The sequence below is a fragment of the Bos mutus genome, chromosome 5 (assembly GCF_027580195.1).
Source record: "Bos mutus isolate GX-2022 chromosome 5, NWIPB_WYAK_1.1, whole genome shotgun sequence".
In the NCBI taxonomy this organism is placed as follows: Eukaryota; Metazoa; Chordata; class Mammalia; order Artiodactyla; family Bovidae; genus Bos; species Bos mutus.
This window is the reverse complement of record NC_091621.1, coordinates 8,181,513-8,201,193: the sequence shown is the minus strand read 5'-3', so window position 1 is coordinate 8,201,193 and position 19,681 is coordinate 8,181,513. Positions and strand designations below refer to the sequence as shown.

Below are 19,681 nucleotides of genomic sequence, written 5' to 3'. Positions count from 1 at the left end.
ATATAAATAGTATGATGTAAATTAACTTTAATTCATACCATGTGAATGGTCAGGTATTGTCATGTGCTGGTAAATGTTTAACAACCAGCCCTAGGGAGGGGTGAAGTCCTGATTTTTGGCATATGTTGATTTCTCTTGTGTAAATATTCCCACCATGGCCAGTTTCAAGCTACCGGTGTAAGGTTATGAAATTCAGGGATGTGCACAATAGGCTAACAGCCAGTACCACCTGCTCTCCTACAATACTATGACCCCTGCAGTTCTCTGCTCAGGGATCCAGACCCAGAGCTCTTCATATGTTGCACCAGAGGGTTCACTGATTGATGTAAGGAATGTTTGACATAATTTGGGGAGTAAGTGAATGGGAGGCAATATATGCATCAGGCTAAAAGTGTCCCTGAAGGAACAAAACTGAAGGACCTAACAAACCCAGAAGCCTAACATCTTCAAAGTATGTCCTGGGTCTAAAATTTTGTTCTTTTTCTCCCTATCTAATCAAGACTCTGTCACCTGCTCCAATTAGTAGGTTTGCTATTTTTTAGATATATTGTTAGGGTATTATTGTAAAGCTTGTTGGAGTGCTGAAAAGGTAGAGAGCAGGAACTTTTTCAAGCCCATTGGAATAATCTTGTGTGACTCTTTTGCAGTTTTCTAGCTAGTAAATATTTCTATGGGGCAGAATTTGGTCTGAGATTTACTTTCACTATACTTATTGCCTAGGTGAGGTAGAGGAAGCTGTCACAACTTCTATTTATCCCTTATCTTGTCACCAAATATTGAAAAAATCAGTGTTTACCAGAAGAATTGGAGAATTATGTAGGGCCAACTTGGCATATGTCAATTTGCATTGTCATGAAATGTCTAGTATGTGTGGGACACTCTAGTGTGATCAAATCCCTGTCTAAAGAGAGCTTTTAGGTTGATTGTTCCCAGTGTCATTTAAAAATGGGTTGTTACAAGTTCTACTTATAAAGTGATAAAACAATTTGGATGCCAAGACCACACATGCCAGCAGAGAATGGTCTTGTTTATAATACCAAAAGAAGTTGTGGTCCAGGTGAATACACAAATCCCTTCACTCTCTGATGGGGGAGCAAGGACTTAATGAGAAACTTTGTCCAGGTAATTTTTAACTGTAATGATTGTGTGGTACCTTGACTTTAAAATGCAGCCCCGCAAGTTACTGAAACACCTTCTTTCTAGTGGTGGAAGGTCTGTATCTCTTTGCCTTGAATCCTCATGGATTATGATTGCTTGGCTGATAGAACATGGCAGAAGTATTGCTGTCCCAGTTTCTTAAAATATGACTTTGGAAACTGGCACTGGATCTGGTAAGATCCAGGACCAGATCTTAAGAAATTAGTTGCTTTTGCTTCCTATCTCTTGGGGTGCTTGCTCTTAGGAGCCAGTCTCCCTGTTTTAAGAAAGCCTAAGCCTCCCCCATGGAGAGACCCACATGGAGAGAAACTGATAGGCAGCATCAGTCAGCTTTGTTGGAGGCAGACCATTCAATCCCAGTTAGGATCACATGGAGTAGAGATGAGCTGTTCCCCTCGAGACCTGCCCAAAGTGCAAAGTACGGACTCTTTATGCCAAATAAGTGATTGTTATTTAAGTTACTAAGTTTTGGGGTGACTTGTGCAGTGATTGAAACCTAGAACACCTGGTAAGCCCTCCAGCTGTGAGAAGAGGCTAATAGATTTTTCTACTAGAACTTCCCTATCCACGTTACCCGTTATGTTGTCAGCCATCCCTTTGGAGGCTGTAGACGTGTTTCTCTTGCTCCCTCATGAAAAGTCTCCTTGCTCTTTGCCTGGCTTCTCCAGACAGGAATCCACAGCAGGTAAAACCCAAGGTGAAGCAGGGAACAAGTACACTAGCACCAGTGGAAGTTTCTGCAGAGGTGTTTTTAGCGAGTGAGATGCAAATACATTGACTTGCTTAATTCCTTTTGCTTTCTGATTAGGGGTCATTAAGTCATGTGACTGCTAATTCTTCTGATACGGACCTCTCTTCCAGCTCTATGAACCTTCTCTAACAGACAAAGCCCTTAGATGAGAGTTTAAAGGCACAAGTTGTTGCTCTGCCACCTACTATGAGAAAAGTGCAGTCATTTGACATTTCTGAATCTATGGCAAGATTAAGATGCTTGGAAGCCCTAAACATTGAGCATATCATGACAATATGACCCCAGATGTAACTGTCAGCAAATACAACAACATTCTGATTCTCTCCAATCTGATTACTTGATGCCTTTTTCAAAAAAATAAATGACCAGTTGTCAAATTCGCTTATCTTTTGTTCTTTTGGTGTCCCTAATTGAGTCTACTTGTTGGGTAACCATTGTCTTGCTCTCAAATGTGCTTCATCCATAAAATGAATAAATAGATGGATTGATTTGTTAAATTTCTTTCAGATCTAAACTTTGATTCTGATTTTTAAAAAAATCTTATTTATTTATGGCTGTGCTGGGTCTTCATTGCTACACAGACTTTTCTCTAGTTGTGAGCAGGCTACACTCTAGCTGTGGTGCGCAGGCTTCTCGTGGCGGTGGCGTCTCTTGTTGAGGAGCATGGGCTCTAGGGGCACAGGGTCAATAGTCATGGCTCTCAAGCTCTAGAGTGCTGGCTCCGTAGTTGTAGTGCATAGGCTTAAGCTGTTCCACAAAATATGGAATCTTGCCAGACACAGGGATTGAACCTGTGTCTCAGGCACTGACAGGCAAATTCTTCACCATTGAGCCACTGGGGAAACCCTCTGAATCTGCTTTTGGTTCCTTTCTTTTGTTTGCTATATTCTTCTTTTTTTTTTCCACCCTTTGCAATAGTTCTATTGGGGGCTTCCCAGGTGGCACTAGTGGTAAAGAACCCACCTGCCAATGCAGGAGACATAAGAGACAGAGACGTGGGTTCCATCCCTGGGGTGGGAAGATCCCCTGGAGAAGGGCATGGCAACCCACTCCAGTATTCTTGCCTGGAGAATCCCATGGACAATGGAGCCTGGCAGGCAATACTCCACAGGGTCGCAAAGATTTGGACACGACTGAAGCGACTTAGCACTCATGCACGCATAGCTTTGTGTTAGTCGCTCAGTCATGTCCGACTCTTTGCAACTTCATGTATTGTAGCCCGCTCCTCTGCCCGTGGGATTCTCCAGGCAGGAATACTGGCCTGGGTTGCCATTTCCTTCTCCAGGGGATCTTCCCAACCCACGGATCAAATCCAGGTCTCTCTCATTTCAGGAAGATTCTCTACTATCTGAGCCACCAGGGGAGCACACACATAGCTTTATTGAGGTGTAATTGACAAATCATAAATTGCATAAATTTAAAGTATGCAAATTGAGAATTTTGACATACTTATACACCCATGAAACCACATGGTCAGAATAGTGAACACACCTCTCATCCCTACAATTTCCTTGTTGTCTTTGGTAAGCACCCCTTCCATCTTTACTCACCCCAGCTACCAGGCGACTATTGAGTTAGCTGTTTTCTGTTACCTTAGATGAGTTTACATTTTCCAAAATTTTATATAAATGGAATCATACAGTATTGACTTTTCTCTTTCTGGCCTCTTTAACTCAGCATAACTATTTTGAGATACAACTGTGTTGTTCATGTATCAATTGTTCATTCCTTTTAGTTGCTGCGCAGTACTTCATCATGTAGATATACTATAATCTATTTATCCATTCTCCTGATGATGGATGTTTGAATTGTTTCTAGATTTTTGCTATTTTGAATAAATTTGCTGGGAACATTCGTGTATGAATCCTTATATGAATATATGAAAGCTCCATTTCTTCCATATGCTCACCAACACTTTGTATGGTCATTCTTTTTAATTTTTTCCATTCTAATTAAATTCACATTTCTTTAACCTAATGTTGTTGAAAATCTTTTCATGTGCTTATCTCCCATCAGTATATCTTCTTTGGTAAAACATCTGTCCAAATCTTCTGTACAATTTTTTATTATTGAATTTTGAGTGGTTTTCAAATATATGTATATTCTTGATAACAGTTATTTGTTGTATATATAATTTGTGAATTTTTTATTTTACTCTATGGCTTATTTTCATTCTCTTAAATTATGCTCTTAAAGAGAGAGTTTTAACACATGTAAGTTATTTTGCAAACTCTGTTAAGCTCAAAGAGGAGCATATGTGAATCTGGGAAGTAAAAGGATATAAGCAAACAATTCTACATTTTAGCATTGAATTCCTTTTTGCATGATTTTCTTTAGTTAGCACTTATTGAGTGACTTTTCTGTGTAAAGCATTATAGTATAAATAAGCATGGTGGTAAGTAAAGTTTAAACTTGAATTCCATGCTCAAATCAAACTTTTTAAAATCAGTCTCCAGTTTAGATAAAACCTTTATTGTCATGGTTCTCACAGTATCATGTCTGGTCAGGAAACAGTCTAAACTAAAATACCCATGCATACCATCTCTATATCTATACCTACATCATCATCCATATGACTTATATTTCCATATATGTATGTATGACTTGTAAAAAGCAATCTAACTTGCATTCACATTCAACTTATGTCTTTGGTCAGACATAACCATTGTGGAGACTGTTATGAACTTAGAGGTAAACTAAATGATAATATGAAAATACATGTCACAAAGCCAATGAACTTTACTCCACAGCAAAAACACGGATCTTCCTTCAGGTCTTTATCCAGACAATTATTTATAAAGTAAGATATATTATAAGCAGCGAGGCCAGCATGTGGAATAACAGTTTACAATGATGGGAGGAGAGAAAGCTAAAATACAGAGCCAAAAGCTACAATGCACAGAAGCCTGGATTTATTTTGTATAGCTACAGTAAGCTTAAAAGCATGAATTCTCCAGAGGACCCTGAGTCATGCAAAGTTTATAATAATTTATTTCAGAAGTGGTTGGAATAAAATATAAGTTCTCAAAGGGAATAAAGTTTGAAGGAACATATAATTAAATCCTTGATAATGTAAAAAAAATTATATTATGATATAACTCGAAGCTATAAAATGTATAAGGTTTTAAAAGAATGGAGCCAGTGATCTGAACAAAGTGAAGGTCGAGTGTTTATCTTGAAAATGCTTCCGCTTTTAATAGTCTAAGAACAGATAGGAAGTTACAGTTAATTCTATGCGAGAAAGCAATAGCTATTAAATGGATTTCTTAAATGGATTTCTAGTGGATATTGAATGGATAGTGACAGTAATTGAAAAGGGGTACTCTCAAGTAATCTTGAGTGAAAAAAAAATTGCTTAAAACTCAACATTCTAAATACTAAGATTGTGGCATCTGGCCTCATCACTTTATGACAAATAGATGGGAAAACAATAGAAACAGTGATGGAGTTTATTTTCTCGGCCTCCAAATTCACTGTCAATGTTGACTGCACCCATGAAATGAAAAGACGCTTGCTCCTTGGAAGAAAAGCTATGACAAACCTAGACAGTGTATCAAAAAGCAGAGACATTACTTTGCCAGCAAAGGTCCGTCTAGTCAAAGCTATTGTTTTTCTAGTAGCCATGTATACATGTGAGTTGGACCATAAAGAAGGCTGAGCACAGAAGAACTGATGGTTTCAAACTGTTGAAGTTTTAAGGAACAAAACTTGGAGAAGTTTTGGTGTTGAAGAAGACTCTTGAGAGTTTCTTGGACTGTAAGGAGGTCAAACCAGTCAATCTTAAAGGAAATCAACACTGAACATGCATTGGAAGGACTGAGGCTAAAGTTGAAGTTCCAATACTTTGGCCATCTAATGCAAAGAACGGACTCATTGGAAAAGACCCTGATGCTGAGAAAGACTGAAAGCAGGAGGAGAAGGACAAGAAGATGAGGAGACAGAAGATGAGATGGTTGGATGGCATCATCGACTCAATGGACATGAGTTTGAGCAAGCTCCAGGAAATGATGAAGGACAGGGAAGCCGGGCATTCTGCAGTCAGTGGGGTCTCAAACAGTCAGACACGACTGAGTGACTGAACAACAACAACAAACAACCTATTATTAAACTTCATGGTATTAAACTTTTAATCTAACATTTGAAAATTTTAAAGGTAGGACTTCCTCCATTGTTTGTTATTTCCATTGTTAGAGCTAATTAGTGCCTAACAGCATGCACTTTAGAAACTGTCCAATGTGGGTGCGAGTCCTAATACTATCACTGGGCTGGATTCCATAAACCACAAGATTCTCATCTGCAAAACAGAGCTAGAAATCCTCACCTCATGGGGCGGTGGTGAAAGCGTTAGTTGCTCAATTGCGTCTGACTCTTTGAGACCCCGTGGACTGTAGCCTGCCAGGCTCCTCTGTCCACTGAATTCTCCAGGCAAGAATAGAGGGGTGGGTAGCCAACATCTTCTCCAGGGAATCTTCCTCACCCAGGGATCGAACTTGGGTCTCCTGCATTGGAGGAAGATTTTTTTATCATCTGAACCACCAGGTGGTAAAGATGACATGAAATACAGAAAAAAGGCTTAGTCCAGTGCCTGGGCCAAGGTTTCAAATGATACATATTAAATATTACAATCATTATTGTTTGTTCTAGGCAGAAATCAGAAATTGAAGAAACATTGGAAAATTCAAGCAAAGAATACCAGTTGTTGGTATCCTATAATTTGGAATTGAGGATTGAAACTAGGTTTTATTTCCATCTGTTTTTGTTTCTCCGATTTTAATAATAAAACTTGAGGAAGCCCCAAAACATACTTGGCCACTTTTAAGGGAGTCTCTTGATGCTTCATGTGCTCCATCTGGGCTGCAGCCGTCATTCTAGCTCTACAGACGAGGAGGTCACTGAGGTTAAGTGTCCTTCACAACGACACCCAGGTCGATGGCAGAGTTAAAGTATGCCCCCCAGGTCACATAACTCATTCTCTGTTCAAAAATCTTCCCTAATCCCTGTGCCATTTGGGAACAGTTTCAAAGGCATTCCAACTGCAGAATCATGCCAGTGCACTGGTTATCAATTATTTTGTTGATCCTTTAGCAAATCCTCAAACTGATTTTTCTGCCCTCCTGGGACACAAGTCACAAAGCTGACCTTAACCGCTTTGGCATCCCCTCTTCTACCCCCAAGGCACACAAAAGAGCTGTGCGAGAGTGCTGATTTATTGTTTTCCCACACAGGTCATGCTCGAGCCCAGACAGATAGAGAAGATCTGTCTTCAATGAGAGAAATGTACCATTACTTGGTCGTAAATTCAATGTAATGGTAATTTTAGTAGGGCAGCTTGCCCAGGGTTTGTAGAAATACAAATCAAAAATCCCAAATTCCAAGCATATCCTCCTAGAAACTCTTTTGGCAACTCCATTCCCTTTGCTTTTTAAGGAACTCAATTTCCCTAGTTATGGTCCCTAGTTGCTTAGGGTAGATTTGCACAGGACTAGAATCACTGTGGCAGCAGAGAGTAGAGTGAGTGGCATGCTGCTCAAATTACTTCTGCCAAGCATCAGACCTTGACTTCAGTCGTCAAGGAGGCACAAATGAGCTGACACACAGATTCGGTATACAGCCCAGAAAAGTAGTTTGCAGTAAGAATATTCAAGACAACTCCAAGGAAAGGTTTCACTTATTTATTTATTTCAAATCCTTATGTCCTTGGTCAATTCTAAACTATTACTGGTCATTACCACTCTCAGATCGCAAAATAACTTTTTTTCCCCCTAAGATTTATTTATTTATTTTTGGCTGACCTGGATCTTCATTGCTGGGCACAGACTTTCTCTAGTTGCGACAAGTGGGGGTTACTCTTTGTTGTGGTCCCCGGGCTGCTCATTGCAGTGGCTTCTCTTGTTGCAGAGCACAGGCTTCAGGCATGTGGGCTCAGTAGTTGTGGTGCATGGGCTTAGTTACCACTCGGCATGTGGGATCTTCCCGGACCAGAACTCATGTCCCCTGCGTTGGCAGGTGGATTCGTAACCACTAGACCACCAGGAATCCTCAGAATAAATTTTTAATCTCTGCAGAGTTGACTTAGTTGGTGGTACTGGGTTAGGAGGATATGCAGAGTATATTCAGGCCCAGTGCTACTAGATACCCCATTGAACTCTCAGAATAGACTTGAATATACCCTCTTGTCTTGTATCATATCCTATGCTCACTTTCATCATAGCAACTAGTGCCCCCTTCTGGGCTTAGTTATTCATATGTATCGCCTTCTACTAAACTGTATGCTCCCAGGTATAGAGTGATGTCACACGTGTGTGCATTTTTGTCTAGTTTCTAGCCTTATGCCTGACATGTGACAGATACACTGTGAACATTTGTTGAATGAACAGAACTGAGAATGAAGTTCATGCCTTTATGAGAAGGTCTGATTTTAAATCAGGGAACCTGGTAATGGCCATTTCTATTTGGTATGGTGTATGTGGATAGGTGAGACAGTGCTCTGGAAGACACTGGAGAGAAAACAGAAGTGAAGATAACTGCCTTTCATGGAGTCTGTTAAAAATATTACTTCTTTCATCCAAACAAATATGTATAGATTGCCAATACAGCCAAAGTGTTAGTGCCAGGTATTGAAGGATATTCGATGACTAGAAATCAAAGAGCTTGCAATTTACTTCTATTAATAACATCTAATGTGTAATCTTATAAATTATTTTTTCCTAAAAACAGATCTGCCTGGTGAAAGGACATGAAATCTAGTTCTCCTTCAGTGATTTGGTTTTGCAGGGGGGTGTACCTAAATATTCTCTCCAGATATAGATGGGAGTTTAACTGACACTTTATTTCTATTTTATTCACACATCTAGCATGCGGGAAGGTCAGGTTTAGAGCAGAAAGGGAGGCCTGGAGGCCATGAGAAACTCTGGGCTGGATGAGGCACAAGTTGGAATCAAGATTTCTGGGAGAAATATTAATAACCTCACATACGCAGATGACACCACCCTTATGGCAGAAAGTGAAGAAGAACTAAAGAGCCTCTTGATGAAAGTGAAAGAGGAGAGTGAAAAAGTTGGTTTAAAGCTCAACATTCAGAAAACTAAGATCATGGCATCTGGTTCCGTCACTTCATGGCAAATAGATGGGGAAACAGTGGAAACAGTGGCTGACTTTATTTTGGGGGGCTCTAAAATCACTGTAGATGTTGACTGCAGGCATGAAATTAAAAGATGCTTACTCCTTGGAAGAAGAGTTATGACCAACCTAAACAGCATATTAAAAAGCAGAGATGTTACTTTGCCAACAAAGGTCTGCCTAGTCAAGGCTATGATTTTCCCAGTAGTCATGTATGGATGTGAGAGTTGGACTATAAAGAAAGCTGAGCACTGAAGAACTGATGCTTTTGAGCTGTGGTTTTGGAGAAGACTCTTGAGAGTCCCTTGGACTGCAAGGAGATCCAACTAGTCCATCCTAAAGGATTTCAGTCCTGAATATTCATTGGAAGGACTGATGTTGAAGCTGAAACTCCAATACTTTGGCCACCTGATTCAAAGAACTGACTCATTTGAAAAGACCCTGATGCTGGGAAAGATTGAAGGCGGGAGGAGAAGAGGATGGATGAGGAGAGAGGAGAGATGGTTGGATGGCATTACTGATTCAATGGACATGAGTTTGAGTAAACTCCATGAGTTGGTGATGGACAGGGAGGCCTGGCATGCTGCAGTCTATGGCGTTGCAAAGAGTTGGACGTGACTGAGCTACTGAACTGAACTGAACTGAACAACAATAATAACAAAAAGGCAGTGATGGGCTTCCCTGGTGGCTCAGTGGTAAAGAAACTGCCTGCCAGTGCAGGAGACATAGGTTCAATCCCTGGGCCAGAAAGATTCCCACATGCCATAGAGCAATTCAGCCTGTGCTCCACAACTACTGAAGACTGTGCTCTATTGCCCTGGAGCTGCAACTACTGAAGCCCACATGCCCTAGCACCTGTGCTCCGCAGCAAGAGAAGCCACTGCAGTGAGAAGCCTGATGTATCGCTGATCCTGTTCGTGATGCCGGTGATCTTGCTGTTTGTACTGCACCATTCATTTGACCCATGGTAGATAAGGTGCAAGCGGGGACCCTGGAAGAAAGCTCAAGGAACCGTAGGAACTGCAGACATGTTTTATTCTCTGCTGGCTGGCGCAGCAACCATAACAGTATTCTCTCTTGGCTGATGCATCAGCCATAGCAGTAGACATGCTATATTCTCTCCTCTCGTGGTTGACTCAACACACACAGCCGTGATGCAACAGTAAATGCCGCCACTTTCTACACGGAACTCACTTAGTAACAGTAGCCTGTGGCCAAGCGAGTACCTTGTGACACATGTGTGCAATGTTATAAGTGATCTCAGCTGTTACATAATCATTATTTACAAATCATGGGGCAAGAACAAGAGGCTGTGGGGAGAGAGAGACACACCATGCCATTTTGGCTAATTTGCTCTTTCCCTACACCTGAACACTGCAACAAAGATCCAGCACAGCCATAAATATTAATGCATAAATAAATAAAAATTTTTTAAGGGCGGAGAAGGGCATGACAGAGATGAGATGGTTGGATGGCATCACCAATTCAATGGACATGAGTTTGAGAAAGCTCTGGGAGATGGTGAAAGAGAGGGGAGCCTGGTGTGCTGCAGTCTATGGGGTCACAAAGAGTCAGACATGACTGAGTGGCTGAACACAACAAAAAAATTTTTTTAAAAGGCAGTGACTTTTAAGCTTGAGCAAGTTTGAGAATCATCAGGGTTTGATGATTTGAGAATCATCTGAATCTGTTAAGACCCAGACTTCTGGCCCCCACCTCCAGAATTTCTGTGTCAGGAGGTCTGGGTTAGGATTCTGGAAGTTGCATTTCTAACTCGTTTCCAAACAGTGCAGATGCTGTAGGTCCAGGACAAGCTGATCTAAAGTAAGCCCTGATGCTTACCTTCTACCGAATTTTATTCTCCCATTCTCTTGAATAACCCCACAGAGTGATTCCATTTGTATGGTTTTGTCAGGGTGGCTTTGAACTGAGGTAAAAAAAAAAAATAAAAAAAAAATGGTTATTTTGTAGCCATGTGCTAGTGATTGACCAGATTTTTCACGTTGGTGCTTTTCCTTTAGCCATTTAGCCCACGGAGTTATAGGCTGCATCTCCTAGCATTAGTTCAGAATAACGATAATATGAATGAAAACAACACTTAGATAATTTGTTAACAGAGGAAAGTGTACATGTAAAGTATTTCACTCATGCCATTGGCCTTGTGTGAAAAACTCTGTGAAATGATGAATTTAACATTGTCCCTTGGATTCCTGCTTCTTCCCCCCACCTGCTCTGACTAGGAAAATAATTGTAACTTTAGAATGAATGGGAATGTATCAGCCAGGTCTTTCTGACTTTTAGATAGCTTCTGTAGTCTGGCCGAACTATCTGGCTTTCTGATTACACAGTTTTTATGAAGAGGGAAAAAATATTTTCGTAGGAATCCTTTTTAAATTATTTTTTCCTCTAAAAGAGATCTAAAGATCTAAAAGCTGGCACTTCATTCAGGGTTGTTTCCTACTCTTTTGTCATTCCCCATTCTTCCCCGACGACGCCACCTACCCCTTAGACAGTCAGGGATTTAAAAGTGTGTTGGAAGATTTTGATGGTGTCTGCAGAGTTGAATTACATTCTTCTATGTAACATTCGAACACTAAGCAGAAAGATAGCACGGTCTGTCTAGCTTTTTGTAATTAGTTTCACGATATTGTTTTAATTGTGATACAGCTTAATCACTGGCTGTGCACAGATTATGCCACATGGTTAAAATAATTATGGGGATTTGATAAGATAATGCTTTGAATTCATATAATGCTTCTTTTCCAAAAAGCTCTACACTTTAAAAGGAGAGGGAGAGAGCAAAGAAGGACAGCCGTTCAATTCCAGCTTTGGTTGTTTTTTGCACCTTGTCAGGGCTGGTTGGTAATTATGTATATATATGTGTATATATATACATAATTATTTCAGGTCATAGTCTACTTGTCTAAGGAAGTATTTTATCCAGTACTCAAAGATTCTGAAGACAGTGTGAAATGATACATACTTGATTTGCTGCTGCTACTGCTGCTGCTAAGTCACTTTAGTAGTGTCTAACTCTGTGTGACCCCATAGATGGAAGCCCACCAGGCTCCCCCGTCCCTGGGATTCTCCAGGCAAGAACACTGGAGTGGGTTGCCATTTCCTTCTCCAATGCATGAAAGTGAAAAGTGAAAGGGAAGTCAGTCAGTCGTGTTCGATTCTTCTCCAACTTGATTTGCTAGCTAATACTTAATACAGACTATACAACTGGTAGCCTAGGCAAGCCTGTATGGATGCATTAGTTCTAAATCTGAACATCTGCTTACAAAGCTGATGGCTACTGGCTCCATGAGCAGTTCTTTACTTTCAGCAGAGTGCAGTCTGGTCATAAACCTTTCTTAGAACTACCATACAATTTGTATGGTTTATTGAACATTCATTCATTCATTCCAAGTAGTATGCCTACTATGTGCTAGTCAGTAAGTTCAGTCACTCAGTCATACCTGACTGTTTGCGACCCCATGGACTGCAGCATGCCTGGCTTCCCTGTCCATCACCAACTCCCGGAGCTTGCTCAGACTCATGTCCATCGAGGCAGTGATGCCATCCAATCATCTCATCCTCTGTTATCTCCTTCTCCTCCCACCTTCAATCTTTCCCAACATCAGGGTCTTTTCCAATGAGTTGATTCTTTGCATCATCTGGCCTAAGTATTGGAGTTTCAGCCTCAGCATCAGTCCTTCCAATGAATATTCAGGGTTGATTTCCTTTAGGATTGACTGGTTTGATCTCCTTTCAGTCCAAGGGACGCTCAAGAGTCTTCTCCAAGACCACAGTTCAAAAGCACCAATTCTTCAGCACTCGACTTTCTTTATGGGCTCAGTCAGTAAAGAGTCTGCCTGCAATGCGGGAGACCTGGGTTCAATTCCTGGGTCAGGAAGATCTCCTGGAGAAGGAAATGGCAATCCACTCCAGTGTTCTTGCCTGGAGAATTCCAAGGACAGAGGATAGGGCTACAGTCCATGGGGTCACAAAGAGTCAGACACGACTATGTGACTTTCACTTCACACTTTTCTTTATGGTTCAACTCTCACAACTATACATGACCACTGGAAAAAACATAGCTTTGACTAGACAGACCTTTATTGGTAAACTAATGTCTCTGCTTTTTAATATGCTGTCTAGGTATGCCATAGCTTTTCTTCTAAGGATCAAGTGTCATTTAATTTCACAACTGAAGTCACCATCTGCAGTGATTTTGGAGCCCAAGAAAATAAAGTCTGTCACTGTTTTCCATTGTTTCCCTATCTATTTGCCATAAAGTGATGGAACTGGATGCCATGATCTTTGTTTTTCAAATGTGGAGTTTTAAGCCAGCTTTTTTACTCTCCTCTTTCACTTTCATCAAAAGCCATCTTAGTTCTTCTTCACTTTCTGCCATAAAGGTGGTGTCATCTGCGTATCTGAGGTTATTGATATTTCTGCCTGCAATCTTGATTCCAGCTTGTGCTTCATCCAGCCTGGCATTTTGCATGATGTACTCTGCATATAAGTTAAATAAGCAGGGTGACAATATACAGCCTTGACATACTCCTTTCCCAATTTTGAACTAGTCTGTTGTTGCATGTGCTGTTCTAACTGTTGCTTCTCTCTTTTTTTGTCAGTATTTAAATAAATTTAATAGGATCAAGCCCATATTCCTCAATGTTAACATAAATCTTGAGAACAAACTGAACATTTAAAGCTGATAAAAACAGGTTCTACATCTTATTAAAAAAAATCAACTCAAACCCCTTCAATTAAGGCATTTAATGAATGTTATAGTGAATGTTTGTTAACTTGAGCAGAATATAAAGGTTGTTTAAAGTGTTCCCTTTAATACAACAAATACAAAACCTTGTGAGATCATACCTCTATAATTTCATGTCTTTGAACAAATGAAACTATGGTTACCAAACAGCTACTGTTGTCACAGTGTCTGATACAGGTTAACAATAAATAGCTGTAGATGCAGCCCAAGACACCCATTTATTTAATCACAGTAGTGGATCTTACTCCTCATTTTATTCTAAATTCTGTCTTTACTGTTCAGATTCTCCAGGCTTATGGATGTTGTCAATCTTCAAAGTCATTCTAACCATTTGTGTTACAAGAGAGATCTGCTGCTTTTTGCCGATCAAGGTTTCTATGACATGTTGATGTTTCATATTATTGGTTCCCTTGTGCAGACAGCCAATCCCCGAGGGCGGGGTTCACCTCCTTCACGTGTCTGGTCCGGACCTCAGTCGTGGTCTGGATGGGCTTCATGCCTCTGTTCTCCACGAGCTCCATGGGGATGCCCACCAGTCCCTTGGCAAAGGCGTGCATGGGTACTGCTCCAGGGCCGGGCACTGGTCGGCCTCCTGGCTGACCACCAGGGCACAAGCGATCTCGGTAGCACCCCTGCAATACACCATGCGGTTGTCCCGATGAGGTTGCAGATTACACACAGAGCGTCATGACGGGAACGCTTGGCCTCCTTGATGATCATCTTATTTCCTCCTCTGATGAAAATGGTGACGGCTCTGAAGTTCTTACACTGCTCAATGACCAGCATCTTGTCTTTGGTGGTCCCAAATGAGATCTCTTTCACAGGATCTGCAAAGCCCAGCTTCTCAGCTATGAGCTCTGAGAACCTAGGGATGATGTGGCCACCTGTGGCAATGGCGATCAACTCAGTTTCAGATCCTCCAACCTAGTGAACCGCTGACAGATTATTCTGGAGAAGTAAATGATTGGCTTCATCATCAAAGCCCCACTGGCAAATAGCTAGGTTAGCACCAGTTTCTTTAATGTGCTGGATCATCTCTTCAAACTTCTCCTTTTCGTACTTCTGAAGGGCTTTAAAATCTTCCACAGATGTCACATCCACCTTATACTTCATCTTTGGTTTCGGTGGCTCAAATGAACATGTGAGGATTGCAACCTTAGCATCTTCCACTTGCCTGGTCTTCTGCGGGTGACTGAAGTCCTTGTCCACGATAAAGCCCTTGATCAGCTTGGTGTCCTTCAGCCACCCACCCACCTTGCCTTCTACCTTGATGAGCTGGAAGTCAATGTCTCTGCGCTGCATGTTGGCCACGGTGAGAATGGCATTCACAGTGATCTAGGCCATTTGTCAGTGACAGCTGTTAATTACTTTGGAGCGTGGTCTTCACTGTCTGGATCAGGGGCTTGGTGTTCTTCATGTTGTCGAGGACACTGTTGCTGATCTTGTCCAGGTGTTCAATAGTGATGCGGGTGACCTGCTCTTGGCCGTCGGTGATCCTGATTGGGTGAATACGGAGGTCCAGCAGCTGCTCAGCCTTTTCCAAAGGACAACCACTCCTGTGGTTCTATCTCCAATCTCATCATCCTGTGATTTGGACAGTTCAGCCATCAGCTTGGTGATCTGATGGTCAACATCCATCATGCTTAAGAGGGTGGCACTACCATTGGTCATAGTCACGTTGCCATACTTATTCACCAACGTCTTATCAAGCCCATTTGGTCCAAGTGATGTTTTCATTGTATTTGAAATGACAGCTTTTGCTGCCATTATATGAGATTTGAGGGCCTCAAGTACCATAAGATGAGACTTGCAGTCCTGATCCTTGATGATGAGGAAAGGACTGCCATATTTGTCAAAGTCAAGGGTCCCCACGGACCCCATGATGCAGTAGCAAGAGTTACTCTCCCTCAACTGGCAGAGACCATGCCAGAACCCAGAGCCCACCTTCCTCTTCAGGGCTATCTGTTGCTTCTTGATCTGCATACAGGTTTCTCAGGAGGCAGGTAAGGAGATCTGGTATTCTCATCCCTTTAAGAATTTTCCACAGTTTGTTATGATCCACATAGTCAAAGGCTATGTGCTAAGTGCTGTTCTGAACTCTTAGAGTAAATAAGTTAAGCAAAATGTCTACCCTCATGTCCCTGACATTCTAGATGTAGGGGAATTGACAAAAAACAAACAATAAAGTAATGATTTCAGATATGATTAGTCCTATGAATAAAATAAAACACAGTTGGGGGTCAGAGTGACTTGAGTGGGGAACTTTTAGATAGATTAGAATGTATCTTTTTCAGAAGATGACACTGAACAGGGTCCTGATGGTGAGAAGGAATCCGACATGTGAAGGTATGGGAAGGGAATTTTAGGCATAAGGAAGAGAAAGTGTAAGGGGCTGAGTCAATGATGAGCTTAGTGGTTCTAGGAAAAGCAGGTGGGGCAGAGGGGTTGGAGGAGAGTGAGTAAAGGGTAGACTTATTGGAGCTGAGATGACACAGAGGCGAGGTCAGAGGACTGTACCCCATGGCAACAAGATTTAAATTTTAAGGTGATGGTAGGTCATGGAGGGTTCACATGGGCTGGATCACATTTTTAAAAGGTCATATTAGTTGAGGAGATTAGACTAATAGGCAAAAACAGATAGGAAATACTAAGGAATGCAAACCTTTTTTTTTTTAAGACATGTTGAGTTTGACATAGGTATTATACATACAAGTGTGGGGTCTAATTGGAGAAGGAAATGGCAACCCACTCCAGTATTCTTGCCTGGAGAATCCCATGGACAGAGGAGCCTGGCAGGCTATAGTTCATGGGGTTACAAAGAGTCAGACACAACTGAAGTGACTTAGCACACATGTGGGGTCTAATAGATAGTTGAAAGTGTAAATCTTAGAGCTTAGGAGATAGGTCAGAGTTGGAGATGTCTATGTGGGAGTCCTTACTGTATACATATAATCATTATGCTGTGCTTAGTTGCTGAGTTGTGTCCAAGTCTTTGTGACCCATTGGACTATAGCCCACCAGGCTCCTCTGTCCAAGACATTTTTCAGGCAAGAATACTGAAGTGGTTGCCATTTCCTTTTCCAGAGGATCTTCCCAACCCAGGGATCAAATCCGCTTCTCCTGCATTGCAGGTGGATTCTTTACTGATGAGCCACTGGGGAAGCCCTACCCTGAAAGAGATTTTTAAAATACTATCTTTTTTTCTGATGTGCATAATGAATAACAGAAGTTAACAGAGTGTGACTTGAATACAATTTTTATTTTCTCATTTGTTTGTTTAATAGAAACTAGATCAAAATTTAGGTCTTAAATAAGTCTTATCTTTCAAAGGAGCTAGGTGGGAGGGCTAGCCAATTGGGCCAATAAAGCCACCATTGCTTAAAACTTTCTTGGAGTGATTGGGGCTCCCTTTTAGATTTGCTTTTGCCACACAAGAAAGTCAACCTAACTTTTTCATAGAATTATGTCTCATTTTTGATTGAAAAATAGAACCAACTTGGAAATTCATCTGCTGTGGTACTTATAACAAAGTTAAAAAAAAAACCCAAAAACTGAATATTTCACCAGAGGGAGATGACTTGATTCCACTGATGATTTTAAAATGACTTTGTCATTTGCTTTGGCAATTCTCAGAATGGTGTTTAAATATGTCTGGGTCAATAAGGAGATGATCGGAATAAGTACACAGTCTTCCAGGCAATAACTTTGAAAGAAATACTATTTATCTGGGTTTGAAGTTTTAGCTTTATTCATTCATTCACTTATTCATTCATGAAAAAATTTATTATCTGCCATATTCCAGGTGGTTTTTTAGGCAGTGAAAAGGCAGTTACAAACAATGAAAGGCATAAAACAATGCTAGCTTTTAGTACTTCATCTTTGAACTGAAAGATACCTTAACCATCAAAAATCTCATTTTTGCAAATGGCTCAATTAATCAATTTATTGAAACAAAAACATTCAAGTGAAAGAATAAAACTTAATGTTGCTTGCTTTTGCCTTTCTCATCTGTTTTCTTCTTCCTGTTTTATTTCCAGAAACCTGCCTCTCAACCTCTGATTTTTAAGTCTAAAGTGATCTGTTCCTTATGCTATAAATCTCCCCTCAGACACGGAGCATCCTTTTATTTTTCTTTCTCCTCCCATTTTGTTACTAGAAGGTGTTGATGAATCTCTGGGATAAGATTCTAATACATGAATTAATTCATGCTGCTGCTGCTAAGTCACTTCAGTTGTGTCCGACTCTGTGTGACCCTATAGACTACAGCCCACCAGACTCCCCCGTCCCTGGGATTCTCCAGGCAAGAACACTGGAGCGGGTTGCCATTTCCTTCTCCAATGCATGAAAGTGAAAAGTGAAAAGTGAAAGTGAAGTCGCTCAGTCGTGTCTGACCCTCAGCGACCCCATGGACTGCAGCCCTCTAGGCTCCTCCGTCCATGGGATTTTCCATACAAGAGTACTGGAGTGGGGTGCCATTGCCTTCTCCGGAATTAATTCATAAGAAGGTATAAATGATTTGATGCTAATTTATTACAGCCTGAATTTTTTTTAAACAAAAGAGCAAAACAGATTGAAGAAATGCATCTGTAATAATGGAAATTAAAGAATTTGCAAGTAATAAAGTAATATATTTCTTGGTTGACAGCCTTCTCCATGTTTCTGAAATCACAGCTATATAGCTTCTATTGCCAATCAGCATCTCTAGGAACAAGAAACTTTCAGTTTCCCCTGATGCTACTATCTTTTTTTTTTTCTTTTTGAGGGATAGTCTGTAGCCCTCATGTGCCTTGTAATATAGTAGCAAGATATCATAATAGTTTTGCTAGAGTAAAGGGCCAAATTTTGCCTTGGCCTTTGTTTAGCTGGAAGGTGCCTACCCCTGAACTGGGGCTCTCCACCACCATAGCGCCTTCAGCCTCATGCAACATATTATTACAATCAGCTTTACTTGTTCCCAGGGCTTTCAGCATCTGTAGTGGCAGCTGGCACATCTCCCACTTCATCAGGAAGTGCATTCAAGGGTATCCGGCTAGAAAGTTCCCCCAGCAAGCACTTCTTCATATTGCAAAATGAAGAAGCAAGGTTTCAGTTGGAGGTATTCATATCTGGGGTCAAGTAAGGTAGAGGAAAGTTGGGGAGCTCTTCTATCACCACGGTGTCTTCTTCATGGGTGAGAGCAGTAAAAAAAAATCTGCTCTTTCTTCTAGTAGGCTGGCATTCCTTTGACCCCGGGTTTAATCAGAAAAAGGATGAGCAGAATTATGCGATTGGCACTGCCCTTGTTTGTTTTCCAAATTCTCAGAGAGAATTGCTCTCATACCATGGGTTTCCCTCAAGATCTACGTTTCTGATTTCCATGGTTCAGTTTTATGCAGAGTTTTCTGTTTTGCCTGTGAACACCCATATTTCTCTTCCCAGCAGTTAATAGGAAAATTCCATTGTGCCGAGTATAGCTTTGCTCTTCTTTCCTGTGAAAATAACCTCTATTGTCCTCCACCTGCTTTTACCTCCAGCCATCTGCACTAATACGTAATTGCATGTCAAAGAGGGTGGTGATGATGACCAGCATATGTCAGAAACATTTGAAAACTGTTCTGGATAATTAGAAAGAGCTATGGTTTAGGAGATTGAGCTCAAGTGAAAACAACGTGGCCCAGAGATCTAACTTCTCTTCAACATTTTCTCCCTTTGAGAATAAGAGCTTTGGGACAACATTGCTCAAGATCATTCATTTTTATCTTTTAATTTATTAGTATGCCCAGTGTCTAGTCTGGAGTAGGAAATGGCAACCCATTTCAGTATTCTTGCCTGGAAATCCCATGGACAGAGGAGTTTAGAGGGTTATAGTTCATGGGGTTGCAAAGAGTCGGACATGACTGAGTGAC

At 41.0% G+C, this 19,681-nt stretch overlaps 1 pseudogene; it reads right to left on the bottom strand.

Moving 5' to 3' along the window:
- Positions 1-14,067: 14,067 nt before the first annotated feature.
- On the bottom strand, positions 14,068-15,677 carry LOC102271720 (T-complex protein 1 subunit epsilon pseudogene; annotated as a pseudogene).
- Positions 15,678-19,681: the final 4,004 nt, after the last annotated feature.